The following is an 18,781-nucleotide window of genomic DNA, read 5'->3' on the forward strand; positions in this document are numbered from 1 at the left end:
ATCAGATCGATACAAAGCACTTAAAAAGTACCGATCTGAGAGCATTTGCAGTTACTGGAAAGCCAGTTTAAAGCTAATACTACATTCTAAAAATCTTGTATCTAAGACTAAAATATAAATCAGTATAACTCCAACATCTAATATATTAAGTGTCGATTTTCTGTACATATTCACTTTGAAATTCACGTACTAAATTTCAACATGCAACTATTGTTTTGTTATGACCCCGCTGCGTTTTCTCGTCTAATGAAATGTAAGTCGCATTTTTCTCAGAAACTACAAATATGCTGATCTTCAAAGACAATTTGATAGCAAGTTCAATGTTATCATTCTATACCATGTAATGCGTTTCTCGCGTTTGTCGATTTTTTTCTTCTTCATTTCCTGTTTGTCGAATTCTTATACATGTATATAGCCTTACACATTATGGCCATGATGTTTTGATTGATGAATATTTTCTTGAAAATGAAATACCTCTTTTAAAAGTGTATTACTTGTCAAAGATTTGTATGTGTTATACAGTTCAACTGATACAAACGTTGTTGGTATAGTACGCGTAAGTAGCAGTTACATATTGTTCAAACAAATGATAAAAGATGAAAACAACACGTTACAAGGATGTATAAGTCCGAAACAGTTGAAGTGCTATATAATAAAAAATGACATAAAATAATAGCCGAATCCTTTTAAAACCAACATTGCCTGAGGGAGTTGAAACCTTAGTTTCTTTATAATTTAAAAATTAATAAACAGGCAAATTTAGAAAGGTTTTTTGTTATTCATGTCAGTACCGAAGTACAGACTACTGAGCTGATGATACCCTCGGTGACTGATAGTCCACCAGCAGAGGTATAGACCAAGTGCTGTAAAACATGAAAACAACACATTACAAATTTAATGCATCCGAAGCGCTTTTCTGGATTTACCTTCATCAGGTACGCTTAAAGCCGAATATTTGAAAGCCAAGGATGTAACATTGTCGACGTTATATGATCTGCTAAAAGAAGTTCCCCTGGAAACTTTATCATAAACATTGCCATGATGTTTCTTCCTATTGTAACAAATATTCTATACCCTTTATTCCGTAAGGAACAAATAATCTAGAAGAAATAACATAGCAGAAAATTTCTTCCACTTGGAACTTATATTGTAAAGGAAAATCTATCTCATGACAACATTAAACTTACTAAACGGCATAACTTATTTGGCAGTGAAAATAATTTGGAAGATTTATCCATATAAATGATAATGAATAATGATATTAAGCATCTGTATACATTGTCCTGATTTTAGATGTTTTAGAATTACAGCTTAGTTCTGTACGGTACGATACGGAGCCCCGCTAGAGGCATACAAAGAAAAAAATATATTGTGCGCACAAAATGATATATTGTGCTCACAATTGACCATATCTAGAATTGACCTATGACTTGTTGTTACATTGATCTTTATTTCATTTATTGTAGATATTATTGTTGAATATATTATTGTCTGTATTTGGATCACGCCTCTATTGTGCTCTTTCCAATAAAATATTGAATTAAATTGAATTGACTTGAATACATATGTTGTGCACACAACTCATATATTGTGCGCACATAATAATATATTGTGCGCACACAATAAAATATTGTGCACACACAATAAAATATTGTGCACACATTTCAAATATATTCTGTGCGCACAACATAATATAATGTGCGCAAAAAATAATATGATGTTAGTGTGTTTAGATTCATATATATATATATATATATATCTGTCTGTTTGTCTGTTTGTTTGTCTGTCTGGTCATTTGTCTGTCTGTCTGTCTTGTATTTTTTAGTCTTGTCTTTTCCAATACATATTTGTAACACGAGCTTTGTTGTCTTTTGTGTCACTCAAAGTAAGCAAAAAAACGTTACCAAAGTTCCTTACATAAACAACTTTGATTGATGTAAAGAAAAAAAGAAACGACATTTGATACGATTGTCACTGAGACAATTACAAATGTATCCAAAGATAGAAATGGATTTCAGCAGCTAACATTAAATTAACATCTCAAGACATGTAGAGGTAAACATAAAAAAAATCTCAATATTTGATCAAAAGAAATGTATGTGAAATAAATAAATTTAATGTGCACTATTTATTTGGTCACTTAGATCAAGTTTTCCAATTGATATGGTTTATTTTTTATAATCCCTTAAAAGACAAAAACAATATGGCGTATTATGTATGAATCACCATATTTAAGTCTATCAAAACAATGTGGAGGGGAATAAAGCAATCACCCTGTCCATGATTAAGTAAACTTAAACATGACGCGAATGACTTCTAATGTTTGATATAGACTTTGCTCATTGTTGATAGCCATGTTATCACAATGGCATAATTTCTTACTGTAATGCCACCTTTTTAATGGTTTGGTCAATTTATTCAACGGGGATACAAACATTCTCAATGATATGTTAATTGCAATTTACGGTTGGTATCGACTGTTACCTATTTGATTTGTTCTGGCCTTTTCCTGGATGGCAGATATGAATACCCTGGTTGCATAACAACTTTATTGCACTTGTATTTGTACTTCTGTCACAAAATCTCGTGTCTCCCTGGTAAATGTTGCTATTTGCGTGTCGCTGGTTGGGATCTCAGGTAACGAGTTCACGGAAAATAGGCAAACGGAACTTAACCTCGCTTTTCCTTAACATGAATTGGTCCCGGTTACAATAGTCAGGCCTTACGCAGATGCAATAGAAATATTATAAAGCGGGAACATGCGTGGTAAGACTAAACAAAAGTATATGATGTGGTCAAACAGTGAAGACGAACACTATCTTATCATAATGACATTCCATGACCTTACAAACAATATTAAGATACAATAAAAGTTTTGATATTCATGTATACGCGTTGGCTAACAGCAAACGACGAACTTAATAGTAGAAAAGAGTGTTCAATGGGTAGCCTGAAAATACACGTATGTACAATTAAGTGACTACGTCTTGAAAAAAATTTTTGTTATGTTAATTTTTCTCTTATCATAAGAAATAGGATAACTATATTTGGTATGTGTATAACTAGCAAGGTCCTCATGTTAAAATTGAGAATGGAAATGGGGAATGTGAGACAACAACCCGACCAAAGAGCAGCAACAGCCGAAGGCCAACAATGGGTCGTCAATGCAGCGAGAAACTCCCGCACCCGGAGGCGTCCTTCAGTTGCCCCCTAAACAAATATGCATAATAGTTCAGTGATAATGGACGTCATACTAAACTCCAAATTATACACAAGAAACTAAAATTACTAGCAGTTACTGACATGCCAGCTCCAGACCTCAATTAAACTGATTGAAAGATTATGTCTTCATCATATGAATATCAGGCACAATCCCTCCTGTTAGGGGTTTAGTATTATACCATCATAAAATATATAAGAAGAACATAACCCGTGTCATGCCAACAACTGGTTTTAGAATGAATATGTTTAATTCCGATGCAAAGACCCTATAAGTGAATCAATATTAAAGCCAAAATATGCAATCTTTAATGACCTGACAACAGTATTGTAACTATATCCCTTCTTAATAAGTCTGTTTAAAGGTTTTGTTAGCTTTTGAGGTGAATACTGACATTTTTGTGCTTTGTAAAGAATATTACCATAAAAGATTGGATGTGAAATACCCGAACGTATGAGATGTCTGCATGTTGAGTTATATTTACGAATGATGTCCTTATACCGATGATATAATTTAGTAAATGTTTTGACTAGTTTATGATATCGAAAACCCTGGTGTAATAATTTTTCAGTAATACATAAATTTCTCTCGCTAAAATCTAATACGTTGTTACATACACGAGCGAATCGTACAAATTGAGATATATAAACACCATAAGATGGTGACAAGGGAACGTCGCCATCTAATAATTAACGATAGGAAATGAAAAATCATCTCTTTTATCATAAATTTTTGTATTAAGCTTCCGGTTAATGGTATAGATATCAAGATCGAGGAAAGGACAGTAGTCATTGTTAGTATTAGCTTTATTTAAAGTAAGTTTAACAGGATAAATTTCTTTAGTATACATACTGAAGTCTTCATTATTGAGAGCCAATATATCATCCAATATGTCTAAAAGTATTGTTTAATTTTTGTATCAGATGTTGTTTCGATGGTTCTTTGCTGATTTTAGTCATAAATTGTAACTCATAACAATACAAAAACAGGTACGCAATAAGTGGTGCACAGTTAGTCCCAATTGGAATTCCGATAACTTGACGATATACGGAATCTCTAAAGCGAACAAAAATGTTATCAAGTAAAAATTCAAGGGCAGATATAGTATCAAAGCATGTCCAATTGACATAGCTCTTTTGTTTGTTGCTACTAAAAAATGACCTAAAAGAGTTTGAACATATGTATTCGCATTCCGACTTTTTAAATGCCCATTTAATTAGGTGTGTGAATTTTTTCTTAATAAGAAAATGAGGCAAAGTGGTAGATAGGGTAGAAAAATCTAAACTTTGAACAGATTCAAAATCACCAATATATGCATGCAATTTATCAAGTACTTCCAACGAGTTTTTGACACTCCAAAAGTAGTTAATTCCACTATTTTCAAAGGCCTTATTTGAACAATTTATTATCAGGTTTTTGATTGTACTAGTAAGTAGAATAGACAATTTAGTAGTGAAACAATGACTTGAAGACGAAAAAAATCTATATTTGTAAGGTGATTTGTGTAGCTTCGGAAGCCAGTACATAGTTGGGACTTTCATTGTATTTGGTTCTGCTTGTAAAGAAGTAGCTAATAGTTTATGTTTGTTACAGATATCGTTTTCTGAAAATGAAGTCAGTTGGAATGTTGGTGAATTCGTGACATACACCGTCTTTCCACCAACAATACGGTAAGGTAGACGTTTAGTGATCGCACAAAAAATGACTTACATGTCCCCGTCTTTCCACCAACAATACGGTAAGGTTTACGTTTAATGGTCGCACATTTTCTTTAAATTTTGAAACTGATATAACTTGAAAAACAAACAGTATTATTTATTTACTCACATGAAACAAACCGGGATGCGGTATTCAGTACGTAGGTGAAACTGGACGATATTTATCTAAACGCACGCAAGAACACCTGTATCGTTTTAAAAGACCCAATAAATTCAAAAGTATCATTTATCAACATCTTAAAAAGCACAATCATCCTATTAAATATTTAACAGTTCAACCTTTAGAAGTAGTAAATAAGCAGCCTGGTGAATCTCATTCAAAATTTGTACGATCACGGAAAATAATTGAATTAAATTGGATTAAAAAATTACAGACAATCTACCCTCTCGGTCTTAATGATAATATCATGGGAATTGGTAATATATCAAGAACCGATTCTGTTAACATTTTGGATATAGTTTCTTAAATTGTTCGTAAAAACCGTTCTCATGGGCGTAGAAAACTGTTAGCCCGTCAAACAGTTTTCACTTGACCTTAACCTCATTTTATGGATCATTGAACAATGTTAAGTTTTCGTGGTTAAGTCGACATCTCAGATACTATATGCAACAGGTCTATCATGTTTGGTTGTATGGAATGATTTTAGGGTGTACATGTCCAACTGGGAGGTGTCATCTGACCTTGACCTCATTATCATAGTTCAGTGGTCCGGTAAAGTTAAAGTTGTGTTTTAGTCTATTTCTCGAATACTGTAAGCATTTAGTAAAATATATTTGGTGTATGGAATGTTTGTTAGGTGTACTTGTCTGTCTAGCAGTAATCATCTAACTTGATCTTATTTTTGTGGTTCATTGGTCGATGTTATTTGATTCTTGTTTGGTCTGTTTTACAGATACTAAAAGGAATAAGTGAACTATATTTGGTTTATGGGATGATTATAAGGTATATATATATTTGTCTGGTCGGTATCATCTGACCTTGACCTTATTTTCATTGTTTATTGGTCATCGTTTTATATACTTCTGCAATATTAATGTTTTTAAACATCTATGGTTGACATGCGTTGGGGTAAGATCGTTTCTAGACTCTTTCTAATTAAGGTAAACCCAGAAAGCGCCTCAGAAGCACCAGATTACGTCTTGTATGCATCAGGATTCGCTTGTGTTCGAGTTTATGTCTTGTACCAACTGGTCACGTTCCTGTTCAAGTTTATGTCTTGTACACATCTGGTCTCGCTCATGTTCGAGTTTATGTCTTGTACGCATCTGATCCCGCTCCTGTTAGAGTTTATGTATTATACGCAACTGGTCTCGCTACTGTTAGAGTTTATGTCTTTTACGCATTTGGTCTTGCTCCTGTTAGAGTTTATGTCTTAAACGCAACTGGTCTCGCTCCTGTTAGAGTTTATGTCTTGTACGCATCTGGTCTCGCTCCTGTTAGAGTTTATGTCTTGTAAGCATCTGGTCTCGCTCCTGTTAGAGTCTATGTCTTGTACGCATCTGGTCTCGCTCCTGTTAGAGTTTATGTCTTTTACGCATCTGATCTCGCTCCTGTTAGAGTTTATGTCTTATACGCAACTGGTCTCGCTCCTGTTAGATTTTATGTCTTGTACGCATCTGATCTCGCTCCTGTTTGAGTTTATGTATTAAACGCATCTGGACTCGCTCATGTTAGAGTGTATGCGATCTTTTCAGTTTTAGGTTGTTTGACTTGAATTGCTGAGCATCATCTTTATGAATTTAGTAGATATGAACATCAGTCAACTACTGTTGGGTCTAGTTTAAATCGCTCGATGTTTTGTGGTTGTTCATATTACCACTAGTAAACAGGATATGAAGTGATAAATCAGAATCGTGTAACCGCTGTTTAAATATAGTACAGATATGTCAAACAACTTTTATTTTTAGCCATGACATTGTAAGTTTATTTTCGATTTATGAGTTTGAATGTCCCTTTAGTATCTTTCGCCCCTCTTTTGTAAAAATAGCAAACTACTTATAACTTGTTCAATCTCATTCCTTTTTTTTCCCTTCTAAACTAGATAAATTTGAGTTAAACTTATTCGCTTGTGGTCGTCAAATGTCTTTAAAACCCGATTCAGCCTTGTAAAATTAGATAGATAACAAAATTTACAGAAATACCACATAAAGTATATTATTTACAGGAGTTGGCTGGCCATTTCTGTGAACTGAAACGTCCATCAAAAGAGGTATCGATACATCAAAAAGTCATCAAAGACAAAAAATAAAAGAAAAAAAGAAGGTAATAATGTGTGTATGCCTGCTTTACGTTTCACGACACAAGACAAATTGATGGTGCTACAAGACAAATTAGTTTAAAAGCTTTTTTAATCTTAAAAGTATTGATAATCAAAAACATATTGAGAAAATTTATAACAAATTTTGCTAAGGCCATCAACCTTTTAATCCCTAACTTTTAAAGGATTTTAACATACACGGTATTTTAACAAAAAATTACAGAAAAGATAAAAATATATTTTTCCTAAATATTGGATTCACGAAGAAGACGAATCTAGGTGAATATATCGATACAAATGTTTCTTGATAGTAAATTCAATATCCAAAGACTACCTATATTACGGGGGTTCTGTTATTAATAAGAATATAAAACATTGTTAATACACCATAAACAGTAAAGCTTAATCATAATTTTACAAATGTATAAACAGGAGAGGAGGTGTGTGTGTCAAATCATATCTCTATATCAACTATAAATAACTGAGTCATTATTCAGTACAAGTAAATAAAATGGGACAGACAACACAAAGGCTAAAGATGCATTTATAAGTTTCTTGTTTTTGTTATGTCTTCTGTATATGCTGTTTTACAACTTGCATATTTATCTTAACATTTCAAATGAATTATTTTGACTGATTTCGTTGCAACGACAAAATGTATTATTTTGAAAACTACAAGGGGAATGATATTAACACATACAAATTTTAAAACACATAAGTTGTAACCCTTATGCGCTAACCCCATCGAACATATGCACCACGATTTATACCGTATATTTAATGGCCTGTCATCCTTTGTTAAAAAACGTCGGAAATTCAATATGTTTGCTTTTTAGAGGTCAAAACACCTACGTCATTAAGTGCTAGTCTTTGTAAGAATAAGGTAATTTAGAAGAATTTTAAAACATTGCCGAAAAAAAAACACCGATCTAACCATCCTGCTTTGAAGATACCCTCAGTCTGAGTTAGAAATGGTAGGTCTTTCGTATCTTCGCGTCTGGTAATTCGAGAAAGATTTAGATAACTTTTGGTTAGAATGATAGCAAATTACTGATTTATCTCCCTAAATTGTTAATTTCTAGCGCATTTCAACCAAATTATATCTTGAAATACCAGAACAGGAATAGGAAACGAATGTTATATTCATGCACCATTTTACATTTTGAACTTGAATTAATATAAAGTTGAGAGGGTTTTTATTTGTGATGTTTACAAAATCTGTTAAGTTCCTCTGTTATTTATTAAAATTCTGTTAAGTATCTCTCTTGTACCAATTCTGTTCAGTACTTCCGTCATAGAAGTTTAAAACTGTTTATCAATAGTGGTGTGTAAATCATTTTATTTGGGTGCTATAAAATAGAAATATCATGGTTTTTGATAAATAAAGATTGATACAGTAACTGTAGAATGAAGATTGGTGAGCGTATCATTAAGGATACTTACCGAAGTGTCAGAGTGTCTTTATATATTTATACTCATATCTTAGATAGTTTCCAATGGCTTTCTCTATTAATTAACGTAGCTACTGTTTAAAAAGGATGAACTACTTTTATTTTAGCATTGATACTCTTCGAAAAATCCAAACCAAGCCGCATCATGATAGAATATAGTGTGGACCAATAAATGATCAAATATTTATCTCATCTGCCTACAAACAGTTGAATATGATACAAAAGAAGACTTTAGGGTGATAAATACTACTAATGGACCTCTTTGTCTGCCTTATAAGGTCTCTTTTGGTCCATTTATACCTCTCATTTCCTCAAAATTTCTACTTTTTAGGCCAAAAAATAAAAATTTTGGGGTAACTTTCACTCATTTATGATAGAAATGTTGTAATTGAATGATTAATTGAAGTATTCAAGCTGAATGAACTATCCGTATAAAAGTTTACTGTCTCCAAGGAGGTTTCAATAAGTCCTTACGTAAAACTTAAATTTACACCGCCTTCCAGAGTGGGACATAAAAAGCTTCTCTTTTGGTGAATAATTTGTTGTTACTGCTTTAAAAATAATTTCATTTACTTAAAACTATATATTTATTAAAGTATTTCTTAAGAAAAATTTTCTAGTATAGCAGAATATAAGAAATAAGGAGAAAAGGCTCCCCAAAACTCTAAGTATGGCTTGTTCTGTCAACTAATATTCATGGTAAAGTCCTATTTCAAGGAAATTTTCTCATAAAATGTGTTTTGGAGACTCAATCCACTCAGAATATTTCATTATTTGTAATATTTCACTTAAATAGCAAGAAATTTTAACACATGAGAGTACTCACAAGGTCAAAGGTGCATGTACAGCTTCCCATATTAGGTGTAATACCACCATTGATTTTCCCCTATTAGTCTTTGTTAAATTTGCACTTTTCAAAAAATTGTGCAGAATTTGTCTTTGTTTCAAAGAAAGAAATACTTGGCATGAGTAAAGTTTTATCCTGTCCAGTACTATAGAAAAAATTTCACATAACATTTCATTGCATATAAGAAAATAACCATCACTGGAAGTTAACCAATCAAATTTCCCCCCTTTATTAACCTGTGTACAAGCTTTAGTAATCATGTAACCTCAAGGTTCCAAAATATTCTATAGAAACCCCAAATAAAAAAATAATGGTGCTTTGAAATACCCAAGATATATGTTTATGACCCAGAAATGTTTTACTGCAATGAAATGTAGGATCAATTACCTACAACTGTCAAATGCAAGGGAATATTTTTTTCCGACCTATTTTCGTATGCAACCGGATGTGACGTACTATAATTTGGTGGTATTACACCTAAAGAAGACTTTTTTGTTAAATAAACTGAATGTGACTTTTTTCCTTTGTAATACTGGTTATTTCAAGCATTCCTGTCAAGTTTTGTCAAAATCAGTTCAATAGTTTGAGAAAAATCTAGTATAATGTAAGACGACATCTACAGCGATACGAGCAACATTTCTTCGAAAAATCCAAACCAAGCCGCATCATGATAGAATATAGTGTGGACCAATAAATGATCAAATATTTATCTCATCTGCCTACAAACAGTTGAATATGATACAAAAGAAGACTTTAGGGTGATAAATACTACTAATGGACCTCTTTGTCTGCCTTATAAGGTCTCTTTTGGTCCATTTATACCTCTCATTTCCTCAAAATTTCTACTTTTTAGGCCAAAAAATAAAAATTTTGGGGTAACTTTCACTCATTTATGATAGAAATGTTGTAATTGAATGATTAATTGAAGTATTCAAGCTGAATGAACTATCCGTATAAAAGTTTACTGTCTCCAAGGAGGTTTCAATAAGTCCTTACGTAAAACTTAAATTTACACCGCCTTCCAGAGTGGGACATAAAAAGCTTCTCTTTTGGTGAATAATTTGTTGTTACTGCTTTAAAAATAATTTCATTTACTTAAAACTATATATTTATTAAAGTATTTCTTAAGAAAAATTTTCTAGTATAGCAGAATATAAGAAATAAGGAGAAAAGGCTCCCCAAAACTCTAAGTATGGCTTGTTCTGTCAACTAATATTCATGGTAAAGTCCTATTTCAAGGAAATTTTCTCATAAAATGTGTTTTGGAGACTCAATCCACTCAGAATATTTCATTATTTGTAATATTTCACTTAAATAGCAAGAAATTTTAACACATGAGAGTACTCACAAGGTCAAAGGTGCATGTACAGCTTCCCATATTAAAGAAGACTTTTTTGTTAAATAAACTGAATGTGACTTTTTTCCTTTGTAATACTGGTTATTTCAAGCATTCCTGTCAAGTTTTGTCAAAATCAGTTCAATAGTTTGAGAAAAATCTAGTATAATGTAAGACGACATCTACAGCGATACGAGCAACATTTCTTCGAAAAATCCAAACCAAGCCGCATCATGATAGAATATAGTGTGGACCAATAAATGATCAAATATTTATCTCATCTGCCTACAAACAGTTGAATATGATACAAAAGAAGACTTTAGGGTGATAAATACTACTAATGGACCTCTTTGTCTGCCTTATAAGGTCTCTTTTGGTCCATTTATACCTCTCATTTCCTCAAAATTTCTACTTTTTAGGCCAAAAAATAAAAATTTTGGGGTAACTTTCACTCATTTATGATAGAAATGTTGTAATTGAATGATTAATTGAAGTATTCAAGCTGAATGAACTATCCGTATAAAAGTTTACTGTCTCCAAGGAGGTTTCAATAAGTCCTTACGTAAAACTTAAATTTACACCGCCTTCCAGAGTGGGACATAAAAAGCTTCTCTTTTGGTGAATAATTTGTTGTTACTGCTTTAAAAATAATTTCATTTACTTAAAACTATATATTTATTAAAGTATTTCTTAAGAAAAATTTTCTAGTATAGCAGAATATAAGAAATAAGGAGAAAAGGCTCCCCAAAACTCTAAGTATGGCTTGTTCTGTCAACTAATATTCATGGTAAAGTCCTATTTCAAGGAAATTTTCTCATAAAATGTGTTTTGGAGACTCAATCCACTCAGAATATTTCATTATTTGTAATATTTCACTTAAATAGCAAGAAATTTTAACACATGAGAGTACTCACAAGGTCAAAGGTGCATGTACAGCTTCCCATATTAGGTGTAATACCACCATTGATTTTCCCCTATTAGTCTTTGTTAAATTTGTACTTTTCAAAAAATTGTGCAGAATTTATCTTTGTTTCAAAGAAAGAAATACTTGGCATGAGTAAAGTTTTATCCTGTCCAGTACTATAGAAAAAATTTCACATAACATTTCATTGCATATAAGAAAATAACCATCACTGGAAGTTAACCAATCAAATTTTCCCCCTTTATTAACCTGTGTACAAGCTTTAGTAATCATGTAACCTCAAGGTTCCAAAATATTCTATAGAAACCCCAAATAAAAAAATAATGGTGCTTTGAAATACCCAAGATATATGTTTATGACCCAGAAATGTTTTACTGCAATGAAATGTAGGATCAATTACCTACAACTGTCAAATGCAAGGGAATATTTTTTTCCGACCTATTTTCGTATGCAACCGGATGTGACGTACTATAATTTGGTGGTATTACACCTAAAGAAGACTTTTTTGTTAAATAAACTGAATGTGACTTTTTTCCTTTGTAATACTGGTTATTTCAAGCATTCCTGTCAAGTTTTGTCAAAATCAGTTCAATAGTTTGAGAAAAATCTAGTATAATGTAAGACGACATCTACAGCGATACGAGCAACATTTCTTCGAAAAATCCAAACCAAGCCGCATCATGATAGAATATAGTGTGGACCAATAAATGATCAAATATTTATCTCATCTGCCTACAAACAGTTGAATATGATACAAAAGAAGACTTTAGGGTGATAAATACTACTAATGGACCTCTTTGTCTGCCTTATAAGGTCTCTTTTGGTCCATTTATACCTCTCATTTCCTCAAAATTTCTACTTTTTAGGCCAAAAAATAAAAATTTTGGGGTAACTTTCACTCATTTATGATAGAAATGTTGTAATTGAATGATTAATTGAAGTATTCAAGCTGAATGAACTATCCGTATAATAGTTTATTGTCTCCAAGGAGGTTTCAATATGTCCTTACGTAAAACTTAAATTTACACCGCCTTCCAGAGTGGGACATAAAAAGCTTCTCTTTTGGTGAATAATTTGTTGTTACTGCTTTAAAAATAATTTCATTTACTTAAAACTATATATTTATTAAAGTATTTCTTAAGAAAAATTTTCTAGTATAGCAGAATATAAGAAATAAGGAGAAAAGGCTCCCCAAAACTCTAAGTATGGCTTGTTCTGTCAACTAATATTCATGGTAAAGTCCTATTTCAAGGAAATTTTCTCATAAAATGTTTTTTGGAGACTCAATCCACTCAGAATATTTCATTATTTGTAATATTTCACTTAAATAGCAAGAAATTTTAACACATGAGAGTACTCACAAGGTCAAAGGTGCATGTACAGCTTCCCATATTAGGTGTAATACCACCATTGATTTTCCCCTATTAGTCTTTGTTAAATTTGCACTTTTCAAAAAATTGTGCAGAATTTATCTTTGTTTCAAAGAAAGAAATACTTGGCATGAGTAAAGTTTTATCCTGTCCAGTACTATAGAAAAAATTTCACATAACATTTCATTGCATATAAGAAAATAACCATCACTGGAAGTTAACCAATCAAATTTTCCCCCTTTATTAGCCTGTGTACAAGCTTTAGTAATCATGTAACCTCAAGGTTCCAAAATATTCTATAGAAACCCCAAATAAAAAAATAATGGTGCTTTGAAATACCCAAGATATATGTTTATGACCCAGAAATGTTTTACTGCAATGAAATGTAGGATCAATTACCTACAACTGTCAAATGCAAGGGAATATTTTTTTCCGACCTATTTTCGTATGCAACCGGATGTGACGTACTATAATTTGGTGGTATTACACCTAAAGAGGACTTTTTTGTTAAATAAACTGAATGTGACTTTTTTCCTTTGTAATACTGGTTATTTCAAGCATTCCTGTCAAGTTTTGTCAAAATCAGTTCAATAGTTTGAGAAAAATCTAGTATAATGTAAGACGACATCTACAGCGATACGAGCAACATTTCTTCGAAAAATCCAAACCAAGCCGCATCATGATAGAATATAGTGTGGACCAATAAATGATCAAATATTTATCTCATCTGCCTACAAACAGTTGAATATGATACAAAAGAAGACTTTAGGGTGATAAATACTACTAATGGACCTCTTTGTCTGCCTTATAAGGTCTCTTTTGGTCCATTTATACCTCTCATTTCCTCAAAATTTCTACTTTTTAGGCCAAAAAATAAAAATTTTGGGGTAACTTTCACTCATTTATGATAGAAATGTTGTAATTGAATGATTAATTGAAGTATTCAAGCTGAATGAACTATCCGTATAAAAGTTTACTGTCTCCAAGGAGGTTTCAATATGTCCTTACGTAAAACTTAAATTTACACCGCCTTCCAGAGTGGGACATAAAAAGCTTCTCTTTTGGTGAATAATTTGTTGTTACTGCTTTAAAAATAATTTCATTTACTTAAAACTATATATTTATTAAAGTATTTCTTAAGAAAAATTTTCTAGTATAGCAGAATATAAGAAATAAGGAGAAAAGGCTCCCCAAAACTCTAAGTATGGCTTGTTCTGTCAACTAATATTCATGGTAAAGTCCTATTTCAAGGAAATTTTCTCATAAAATGTGTTTTGGAGACTCAATCCACTCAGAATATTTCATTATTTGTAATATTTCACTTAAATAGCAAGAAATTTTAACACATGAGAGTACTCACAAGGTCAAAGGTGCATGTACAGCTTCCCATATTAGGTGTAATACCACCATTGATTTTCCCCTATTAGTCTTTGTTAAATTTGCACTTTTCAAAAAATTGTGCAGAATTTATCTTTGTTTCAAAGAAAGAAATACTTGGCATGAGTAAAGTTTTATCCTGTCCAGTACTATAGAAAAAATTTCACATAACATTTCATTGCATATAAGAAAATAACCATCACTGGAAGTTAACCAATCAAATTTTCCCCCTTTATTAACCTGTGTACAAGCTTTAGTAATCATGTAACCTCAAGGTTCCAAAATATTCTATAGAAACCCCAAATAAAAAAATAATGGTGCTTTGAAATACCCAAGATATATGTTTATGACCCAGAAATGTTTTACTGCAATGAAATGTAGGATCAATTACCTACAACTGTCAAATGCAAGGGAATATTTTTTTCCGACCTATTTTCGTATGCAACCGGATGTGACGTACTATAATTTGGTGGTATTACACCTAAAGAAGACTTTTTTGTTAAATAAACTGAATGTGACTTTTTTCCTTTGTAATACTGGTTATTTCAAGCATTCCTGTCAAGTTTTGTCAAAATCAGTTCAATAGTTTGAGAAAAATCTAGTATAATGTAAGACGACATCTACAGCGATACGAGCAACATTTCTTCGAAAAATCCAAACCAAGCCGCATCATGATAGAATATAGTGTGGACCAATAAATGATCAAATATTTATCTCATCTGCCTACAAACAGTTGAATATGATACAAAAGAAGACTTTAGGGTGATAAATACTACTAATGGACCTCTTTGTCTGCCTTATAAGGTCTCTTTTGGTCCATTTATACCTCTCATTTCCTCAAAATTTCTACTTTTTAGGCCAAAAAATAAAAATTTTGGGGTAACTTTCACTCATTTATGATAGAAATGTTGTAATTGAATGATTAATTGAAGTATTCAAGCTGAATGAACTATCCGTATAATAGTTTATTGTCTCCAAGGAGGTTTCAATATGTCCTTACGTAAAACTTAAATTTACACCGCCTTCCAGAGTGGGACATAAAAAGCTTCTCTTTTGGTGAATAATTTGTTGTTACTGCTTTAAAAATAATTTCATTTACTTAAAACTATATATTTATTAAAGTATTTCTTAAGAAAAATTTTCTAGTATAGCAGAATATAAGAAATAAGGAGAAAAGGCTCCCCAAAACTCTAAGTATGGCTTGTTCTGTCAACTAATATTCATGGTAAAGTCCTATTTCAAGGAAATTTTCTCATAAAATGTGTTTTGGAGACTCAATCCACTCAGAATATTTCATTATTTGTAATATTTCACTTAAATAGCAAGAAATTTTAACACATGAGAGTACTCACAAGGTCAAAGGTGCATGAACAGCTTCCCATATTAGGTGTAATACCACCATTGATTTTCCCCTATTAGTCTTTGTTAAATTTGCACTTTTCAAAAAATTGTGCAGAATTTATCTTTGTTTCAAAGAAAGAAATACTTGGCATGAGTAAAGTTTTATCCTGTCCAGTACTATAGAAAAAATTTCACATAACATTTCATTGCATATAAGAAAATAACCATCACTGGAAGTTAACCAATCAAATTTTCCCCCTTTATTAGCCTGTGTACAAGCTTTAGTAATCATGTAACCTCAAGGTTCCAAAATATTCTATAGAAACCCCAAATAAAAAAATAATGGTGCTTTGAAATACCCAAGATATATGTTTATGACCCAGAAATGTTTTACTGCAATGAAATGTAGGATCAATTACCTACAACTGTCAAATGCAAGGGAATATTTTTTTCCGACCTATTTTCGTATGCAACCGGATGTGACGTACTATAATTTGGTGGTATTACACCTAAAGAAGACTTTTTTGTTAAATAAACTGAATGTGACTTTTTTCCTTTGTAATACTGGTTATTTCAAGCATTCCTGTCAAGTTTTGTCAAAATCAGTTCAATAGTTTGAGAAAAATCTAGTATAATGTAAGACGACATCTACAGCGATACGAGCAACATTTCTTCGAAAAATCCAAACCAAGCCGCATCATGATAGAATATAGTGTGGACCAATAAATGATCAAATATTTATCTCATCTGCCTACAAACAGTTGAATATGATACAAAAGAAGACTTTAGGGTGATAAATACTACTAATGGACCTCTTTGTCTGCCTTATAAGGTCTCTTTTGGTCCATTTATACCTCTCATTTCCTCAAAATTTCTACTTTTTAGGCCAAAAAATAAAAATTTTGGGGTAACTTTCACTCATTTATGATAGAAATGTTGTAATTGAATGATTAATTGAAGTATTCAAGCTGAATGAACTATCCGTATAATAGTTTATTGTCTCCAAGGAGGTTTCAATATGTCCTTACGTAAAACTTAAATTTACACCGCCTTCCAGAGTGGGACATAAAAAGCTTCTCTTTTGGTGAATAATTTGTTGTTACTGCTTTAAAAATAATTTCATTTACTTAAAACTATATATTTATTAAAGTATTTCTTAAGAAAAATTTTCTAGTATAGCAGAATATAAGAAATAAGGAGAAAAGGCTCCCCAAAACTCTAAGTATGGCTTGTTCTGTCAACTAATATTCATGGTAAAGTCCTATTTCAAGGAAATTTTCTCATAAAATGTGTTTTGGAGACTCAATCCACTCAGAATATTTCATTATTTGTAATATTTCACTTAAATAGCAAGAAATTTTAACACATGAGAGTACTCACAAGGTCAAAGGTGCATGAACAGCTTCCCATATTAGGTGTAATACCACCATTGATTTTCCCCTATTAGTCTTTGTTAAATTTGCACTTTTCAAAAAATTGTGCAGAATTTATCTTTGTTTCAAAGAAAGAAATACTTGGCATGAGTAAAGTTTTATCCTGTCCAGTACTATAGAAAAAATTTCACATAACATTTCATTGCATATAAGAAAATAACCATCACTGGAAGTTAACCAATCAAATTTTCCCCCTTTATTAGCCTGTGTACAAGCTTTAGTAATCATGTAACCTCAAGGTTCCAAAATATTCTATAGAAACCCCAAATAAAAAAATAATGGTGCTTTGAAATACCCAAGATATATGTTTATGACCCAGAAATGTTTTACTGCAATGAAATGTAGGATCAATTACCTACAACTGTCAAATGCAAGGGAATATTTTTTTCCGACCTATTTTCGTATGCAACCGGATGTGACGTACTATAATTTGGTGGTATTACACCTAAAGAAGACTTTTTTGTTAAATAAACTGAATGTGACTTTTTTCCTTTGTAATACTGGTTATTTCAAGCATTCCTGTCAAGTTTTGTCAAAATCAGTTCAATAGTTTGAGAAAAATCTAGTATAATGTAAGACGACATCTACAGCGATACGAGCAACATTTCTTCGAAAAATCCAAACCAAGCCGCATCATGATAGAATATAGTGTGGACCAATAAATGATCAAATATTTATCTCATCTGCCTACAAACAGTTGAATATGATACAAAAGAAGACTTTAGGGTGACAAATACTACTAATGGACCTCTTTGTCTGCCTTATAAGGTCTCTTTTGGTCCATTTATACCTCTCATTTCCTCAAAATTTCTACTTTTTAGGCCAAAAAATAAAAATTTTGGGGTAACTTTCACTCATTTATGATAGAAATGTTGTAATTGAATGATTAATTGAAGTATTCAAGCTGAATGAACTATCCGTATAAAAGTTTACTGTCTCCAAGGAGGTTTCAATAAGTCCTTACGTAAAACTTAAATTTACACCGCCTTCCAGAGTGGGACATAAAAAGCTTCTCTTTTGGTGAATAATTTGTTGTTACTGCTTTAAAAATAATTTCATTTACTTAAAACTATATATTTATTAAAGTATTTCTTAAGAAAAATTTTCTAGTATAGCAGAATATAAGAAATAAGGAGAAAAGGCTCCCCAAAACTCTAAGTATGGCTTGTTCTGTCAACTAATATTCATGGTAAAGTCCTATTTCAAGGAAATTTTCTCATAAAATGTGTTTTGGAGACTCAATCCACTCAGAATATTTCATTATTTGTAATATTTCACTTAAATAGCAAGAAATTTTAACACATGAGAGTACTCACAAGGTCAAAGGTGCATGTACAGCTTCCCATATTAGGTGTAATACCACCATTGATTTTCCCCTATTAGTCTTTGTTAAATTTGCACTTTTCAAAAAATTGTGCAGAATTTATCTTTGTTTCAAAGAAAGAAATACTTGGCATGAGTAAAGTTTTATCCTGTCCAGTACTATAGAAAAAATTTCACATAACATT

This window comes from Mytilus californianus, unplaced genomic scaffold (assembly GCF_021869535.1).
Source record: "Mytilus californianus isolate M0D057914Y unplaced genomic scaffold, xbMytCali1.0.p SCAF_7, whole genome shotgun sequence".
NCBI classification, from domain to species: domain Eukaryota; kingdom Metazoa; phylum Mollusca; class Bivalvia; order Mytilida; family Mytilidae; genus Mytilus; species Mytilus californianus.